A 7943-nucleotide genomic window follows, 5' to 3' on the forward strand; every position below is an offset into this window, starting at 1 on the left:
TCCTGCTTCTTTGTATGACTGGTAATTTTTAATTGGATGCCATACATTGTACACTTTACCTTATTTGATGCTGGTTATTTTTGAATTATTTCCAGTATTCTTGAGCTTTGTTCCAAGATGCATTTAAATCACTTGGAAACTGATCCTTTCAGGACTTTGCTTGTATGATTTGTCAGGTGGGAGCAGAGTGGTGCTCAGTGTAGGGCTAGTTAGTCCCCATTATTAAGGCAGGACCTTTCTGTGCAATATGCTCAATACCCTGTGAGTCTTGAGGCTTTCCAGTCTGGCTGTTGGAAGAGTCATTATTCTTAGCTGTGTGTGATTGCTGCGCACTGTCACTTCTGGTCCTTTCAGGTGATTCTCTTCCTGGCTTTGTGTTGCATCCTCACATGCATTATGATGATGAATACTCTTGAATGCTAGAGGGACACCTGCAGATTTCTGGTGTTATTTCTCTGTGCAGTTCTCACTTCTCTGGCACTCTAGCCTACTAGATATGCTTTGATCTATCTGGACTCTCAGCTTTATCTTCTCATCTGAAGTCCTTTGGGTTCTGCCTCGATGTCCTCTCCCTGTGCCATGCCCCGGCATCTCTCTCAGTGCAGTAAGCTTGGGCAGGTGTAAGTTTCATCTTATTTGTTTTCTATCTCTCAGGGATCATTGTCCTTTGTTACCTGATGTGCAGGGTTTTGGCTTTTTTTTTTTTTTTTCATATAGTTTGTTGGTTTTTTGGTTGTTTCTGGCATGAGGGTAAATCCAGTCTCTGTTACTCCATCTTGGTTGGAAGCAGAAATCTACCAGCTTTACTATGGTTGGTATTAGCAAAGTGTATCTTTTTCACCGGTTTTCCTTCTTTCTTTTCTTCTCTTTCCTTCCTTCCTTCCTTCCTTCCTTCCTTCCTTCCTTCCTTCCTTCCTTCCTTCCTTCCTTTCTTTCTCTTTCTTTCTTTCTTTCTTTCTTTCTTTCTTTCTTTCTTTCTTTCTTTCTTTCTTTCTTTCTTTCTTTCTTTCTTTCTTTCTTTCTTTCTTTCTTTCTTTCTTTCTTCTCCCTTCCCTTCCCTTCCCTTCCCTTCCCTTCCTTTCCCTTCCTTTCCTTTCCTTTCTTTCTTTTTCTTTCTTTCTTGAGACAGAGTTTCGCTCTTGTTGCTCAGTCTGGAGTGCAATGGTGCAATCTCGGCTCACTGCAACCTCTGCCTCCCAGGTTCAAGCAATTCTCCTGCCTCAGCCCCCTGAGTAGCTGGGATTACAGGTACAGGCCACCATGACCAGCTAATTTTGTATTTTTAGTAGAGACGGGATTTCTCCATGTTGGTCAGGCTGGTCTTGAACTTCCAACCTCAGGTAATCCACCTGTCTTGGCCTCCCAAAGTGCTGGGATTACAGGCATGAGCCACCCACGCCTGGCCTTTTCCTTCCATCTTTCAGTGTCCATATATTTAGTTAGATTTTGTTTCTTCATCTAGTTTGTCTTTATATTTCTCTTTTAACTAAACAATATTGTTTATTTATGCTTAATGTTGTTACAAATATATTTCATTCCAAATTTACCACTTGTTTTGTGCTTTCTGTTCTCTCCAATATTCTGTTTTTCCTTTTATCTTCTTTTTTATTTTCTTTTGGATTGGGTTTTAAAAATCTTTGCATTTTTATCCTCCACTAGTTTAGATGTTACACAGTCTATTTCTATTACTTGAGTGGTTATCTTTAAAATTATAACGTGATCTTAAATTGTCAAAATCTAATGTTGATAAGTTTTTTATTCTTAATCCACCTGCCTCAGCCTCCCAAAGTGTTGGGATTACAGGCATGAGCCACCATGCCCAGCCTTTCACTGAGTTTTAAGGGTCTCCGATTTATGCAGGGGCCTTAGATTAACTTCTTACATTTTATAAGCCCAGGGCCTTTTTTTTTTCCTTTTTTTCCAGGAAAATGCTGATTGAAAAAGGAAACTTCAGTTTGCCAGTGATGAGCAGGTGTCCTCGGGCAACTGGCTGCTCAGCACTCACACCTCTCTGGGTTGGTGTTTTATGTCTTTTTGATTTTTGAGGACTTTCCTTATTGTCATGTCACCTCTGCTATGCATTATTCATTTAAAAACATATTTGAAGCTGGGCATGGTGGCTTACACCTGTAATGTCAGCACTTTGAAAGGCCAAGTGGGGAGGATTGCTTGAGTTCAGGAGTTAGAGACAGTGAGACCTCATTTCTGAAAAACAACAACAACAACAACAACAACAACAACAAAAACATTAAAATAAGCTGAGCATGGTGGCATTCATCTAGTCCCAGCTACTTGGGAGGCTGAGATGGGAGGATAGCATGAGCCCAGGAGTTTGGTTACAGTGAGATATGATGGCAGCCTAAGCAACAGAGTGAGAGCTCGTCTCCAAGAAAACAAAACAAAATAAAACAAAGCAAAACAAACAAACAAACAAAAAACATATCTGAAAATATTTCACGCTGCCTTCTTGGGTTCTTTGTACCTTGGTGGTTTTTCAAGATTTCTGGTCTGAAATATGGTCAGGAATTGAAATCAAGGGCTTCCTTTATTTTCTACTCAACTGCTAGCATCTTCCAGAATACTTTTCTATTAACAGCTCTTTGGAAGATTCTGTGCCATGGCAAGCCAGATTTCAGTTTGGTTTAAGAGAGAGCTTTCTGTTAGAATATCTGGAAGACGGAATGTGCTGAGGAGGTGGTGAGTTCCTGGAGGTTTTAGAGTGCAGACAAGATGATCTTTTTTTGGTAATTTTGGAGAGCAATGTATGCACCGTGGATAGAATAATGGAGAGATAAGAAACATGGATGTTTCTTAAAACCCACAATTCTTTGTTATTGGTGGTTGTCCTAAGGATGAGTACGGTGGTAGAAATGCACTAACATTTGCTGAGTACCTATTATATACGTGGCACACATACACAAACTTACACAAACTCTATAATCTACTCCTTATAACAATCTTATTGTTGTAGGTATTGCTATCCCTAATTTATAGATGATATAAACAAGATTACGAGAAAATAAATTTCTTAAGGTCACATATTAAGTGACTGAGCCAGAGTTGAAATTTGTCAGTTGGCTTCAAAGCTGAGGTGTTTTCTTTCACACTATGCTGCTGATAGTCCCTGTAATAGGACTTCAGAGACAGATGAGGCTGTCATAACCATCTCCCAGGGGTAGCTGAACAGATTCTTTCCTGCCCTACCTTTAAGCTCCTCCCTTTTTCTCTGCTTAATTCCCCACCATTCAGATTTTCAATTGCTATTTGAAAGACAGAAGTATACACAACCTCAAATCAATTTTGGCTAAAAAAGGAGAGCTTCCAAGTACATGCCACTGGAGGACCACATAATGGCATCAGTTTGATTTTTACTGCAAATGCTTAGGGATAAATATGGTAGTAAATATACTATGTTGTTTAGCAATTTAAATATTCCCTGCAAGCTCATTAGGTTCTGTCACTTTATGGCTGTTCCTTGTGTGGGAGTGATACTCCCACCCCCATAGCCTGCTGTTCCCAAGACAGGTGTTTCTGGAGTGAGAGCTTGGGGGGATGCTCGTCACACTGAGGGTAGAGAGTTGGGAGGCAGCTCTTTAAAGGAATAGTTTTGATGTAATAAAGAATCTGACTCTATTTGTGGTGTTTGACTGCTGACAGCTTCCTAGCCCCACCAATCCCTTTTCTCTTTCTACCTTCTCATCTGGGGAGGCTTATAAGAGAGCCAGGGTGCTTTTTGCTTTCGTATCAGTGGGAAGTTCAAACCATGCAAGCCCAGGCCCTCACCCCAGCCCCACTCCATAATCACCATAAAACTCCAACTCAATTGTCCCTGGCTACTCTCTCTAAAAACCATTTTTGACCCTACTTGGAAGTCTATCCTGCTTTTCCCAGAGAATCTCATTATATGAAGAATAAACATTTTTACCTTCTTGGCATGTGGGTGTATGACATCATCAGTCTTGACATCTGGAAGCACATTCTGGGTGAGGAGGGATGGCTCATTCTGCCTCTGTGGGGTAATCACAATACAGTCATGCACCATGTAAGGATGGAGATCCATTCTGGGAAATGCGTTGTTAGGCAATTTCATCACTGTGCAAACGTTACGGAGTGTACTTGCACAACCTAGATGGTAGAGCCTACTAGACACCTAGGCTATATGGTAGAGCCTTTTGCTCCTAGACTACAAACCTCTACTGTATGTCATTGTACTGAATACTGTAGGCAATGTAACACAGTGGTAAGTGTATGTGCATCTAAACACAGAAAAGGTACAGTAAAATATGATATAAAAGACAAAAAATGATATACTTGTATAGGGCATTTACCATGAATGGAGCTTGAGGACTAGAAGTTGCTCTGGGTGAGTCAGTGAGTGAGTGGTGTGTGAACCTGAAGGCCTAGGACAGTACTGTACACTACTGCAGACATTATAAACACTATCCACTTAGGCTACACCAAATTTATGAAAAAAAATAAAGTAATCATGCTACAACATTATCATGGTGATGACATCACTAGAAGATAGAAATTTTTCAGCTACATTTTAATTTTATGGGACCATGTCACATGGTCTGTCATTGACCAAAACGTTGTTATGTGGCATATGAGAGTGCTGGTAATGGAAAGATTGTGCAAGACGTGACAGGTACTTAGGTTTTTGGGTCCCTGGCTGTCTGTGCCAGACATTGACAACTCTGAAGTGTTCCTGAAAGCAGTGTGGGCAAAAGGCAAGGTCAGGCAAATGCTCCAGTGTTATCACTGTGAGGCTGTGGCACCACACCTCACAGGCTCTTCTTGTATGCCATATGGATGACTCTTTTTGCCTGGTGGAAGGCAGCTCAGAACCAAGAATAGAGAGAGGTTGAGTCCCTGAGCCTCATCCTACCTAAGTCTGTACCCAAGTATCATGGCTAATGAAATTGGAGAAAGTTAATTTTAGAATAGTTCTATTTCTTCTTTTCCAGTCTGGGTGCTATTTATTTCTTTAGCCGAATTGCATGTGGCTAGTATGTCCAGTACTCTGTTGCCTAGGAATAGGGAGAGAAAACATCTTTTCTTTGCTTCTGATCTTAGGATAAAAAACTTAGTTTTTCATCATTTATTATTACGCTAGCTGTAGGTTTCCCATGCATGACCTTTACCAGGTTGAGAAAGTTCCCTTCTAAGTTCACTGAGAGTTTTTATCATGAATGTGTGTTTTGAATTTTGGCAAATGATTTTTGTGTAACTATTGAGATGATCATATGATTTTCCTTTTAGAATGTTAATATGGCCACTACATTGATTTTTTTTCATTTTCTTTTTTCCCCCATGTCAAATGGGTAAAGTGCCAATGTAACAAAGTTCAAGGGAGGCACATCTCACACATGAGTGTGAAAACCTAATCACCACGCTTTGATAAATTTTTTTAAGTGTTAAACTGATCTTGCATTCTGGAGATAAACTCCACTTGGTCATGATGTATTAGCTTTTTAATATATTGCTGGATTCAATTTGCTTACATTTTGTTAAGGATTTTTGCTTCTATGTTCATGGTGGAAATTAGTTTGTAGGTTAGTTTTCTTAGAATAACCACCTGGTTTTGGGATCAAGATAATGCTTAAGTAATAGAATGAATTCAGGGTGCTCCCTCAAATTTTATTTTTGGAAGAGTTTATGTAGAATAAATATTACATATTTCTGAATTTTGGTAGAATTCTTCAGTAAAGTTGTTTAGATCTAGAGTTTCCTTTATGAGAAAATTTAAAGCTACAAACCCAAATTTCTTTAATAGATACAGGGCTATTCAAGCTATTTCTTTTTTAGTGAGTTTTGACAGTTTGTGTCTTTAAAGGAGTTTAAACCATTCACATTTAAAGTGATTATTGGTATAGTTGGATAAATATCCACCAAATTTGTAACTGTTTTCTATTCTTGCACTCTTTTTAAATCTTCCATTAATCTTCTGCCTCCTCCAATTTTAATTTTATATGATCTCATTTTCCCATTTCTATCTTATCTAAAGTTATATTTATTGACATAAAATTTTTATATTTGTTTGGTCTCCTTTTAGTGTTGGTAAGATCTATAGTTATGGCCCTTCTGTCATTCAGGATGATATTGGTAATTTGTTCTGTCTCTCTCCTGACCAGCCTGTCTATAAGGTTATCATTTTTATTGTTATTTTTAAAGAAAGAGGTTTGATTTCATTGGTTTTCTCCATTATTTTTCTGTTTTCTATTTCATTGATTTCCATTCTTATCTTTACTATTTACTTACTTTCACTTTGGGTTTGGTTTTTTTTTTTAGTTTCTTAAAGAGGAAGCTTAGTCATTGATTTTAAATTTTTCTGTTTTTCTAATATAAGATTTTAATGCTAAAAATTATCCTGTAAGCCCTGCTTTAGCTTTTTTTTCAAGGAGAAATTTTAATATGTTGTGTTTCCTTTTTTTTTTCAGTGAAAATATTTTCTGATTTTCCTTGCAATTTATTGTTTGGCTCATGGGTTACTTAAAAGGAGGTTTCTTGGTTTTCAAATATTTGGATCTTTTTCATGTATTTGTTTATTGACATCTACTTAAATTGCATTGTGATTAGAGAACATGCTCTGGATTATTTTAATCCTTTTAAATTTTTTGAGACTTGTTTCATGATGTAGAATATGGTAAATATTGGTAAATATTTAGTGTATACACTTGAAAGGAATGTATTTTCTTCTGTTGGATAGGATATTCTATAAATGTCAGGTCAAGTTTGTTGATAGTGTTGTTCATGTCTTCTATATCTTTATTTTCTGTTTATGGGGTTTATCAATTATTTAGATAGCAGTATGAAATCACTGACAATAATTGTGGATTTGTCAATTTCTTTCTGCACTTTTGTTTCTGCTTCATGCATTTTAGAGCTCTGTTATTAGGCACATAAATATTTATTATTGTTATGTCTTCTTGATTAATTGACTTCTTTATCAGGGCTAATTTTTCTAGTTCTGAAGTCTGCTTTGTCTGAAATTAATATAGCTACTCTTGCTTTCTTTTAATTAGTGTTAGCATGTTATAGATTTCTCCATTCTTTTACTTTTTTATTGTAGCAAAAAACACATAACATCAAATTTACCATTGTAGCCAGTTTTAAGTGTACAGTTCAGTAGAATTAAGCATATTTACATTGTTGTGCGATTAATCTCTAGAATTTTTTCATCTTGCAAACTTGAAACTCTATACCCGTTAAACACTAATTCTTTCCTCCCCCTGCCCTGCCTCCATTCCTTTCCTTTTAATCTATATGCATCTTGATATTCAAAAGATTTCTTATAGACAACTTGTAGATGGGAGTTTTTTTTTTTTTAAATCCACTCTGATGTTTCTGTCTTTTAATTGCTGTACTTAAACCATTTCCACTTGAAGTGATTATTGATATAGTTGGACAAATATCTACCAAATTTGTAACTGTTTTCTATTATTGGACTCTTTTTTAATCTTCCTTTCTTTTTCTGCCATCTCCTATCTTAATTGAACATTTTATATGATTTCATTTTCTCTCCTCTCTTAGCTTATCAGTTATACTTCTTTTCCAAAAATTAGTTTAGTAATTGTCCTAGTGTTTGCAATACACATTTACAACTATTCTGAGTCCACTTTCAAGTAACACTATACTGCTTCACAAATAGTGTTGGCATTGGAAAGTATTTCTAATCTCTCCCTTCTATTCCTTATATCATTGCTGTTATTCATTTTATTTATCCATAAGGTATAATAACCTAAAGAATTGTTGCCATCTTTATTTTGAGCTACAAATTATTTATTAGATCAGATAAAAATAAGAAAACTAAAGATTTTATTATGGCTTCATTTATTCTTTCTCTAGTGCTCTTTCTTTATGTAGATTCAAGTTTCTGACATATATGCTTTTCCTTTCTCTGAAGAACTTTTACTTTTTCTAGCAGACCATGTCTACTGGTG

At 36.6% G+C, this 7943-nt stretch overlaps 1 pseudogene; it reads right to left on the reverse strand.

The window, feature by feature from the left end:
* Nucleotides 1-5314: 5314 nt before the first annotated feature.
* LOC129024235 (small nucleolar RNA U13) lies at nucleotides 5315-5427 on the reverse strand (annotated as a pseudogene).
* Nucleotides 5428-7943: the final 2516 nt, after the last annotated feature.

This window comes from Pongo pygmaeus, chromosome 1 (genome assembly GCF_028885625.2).
Source record: "Pongo pygmaeus isolate AG05252 chromosome 1, NHGRI_mPonPyg2-v2.0_pri, whole genome shotgun sequence".
NCBI classification, from domain to species: Eukaryota; Metazoa; Chordata; class Mammalia; order Primates; family Hominidae; genus Pongo; species Pongo pygmaeus.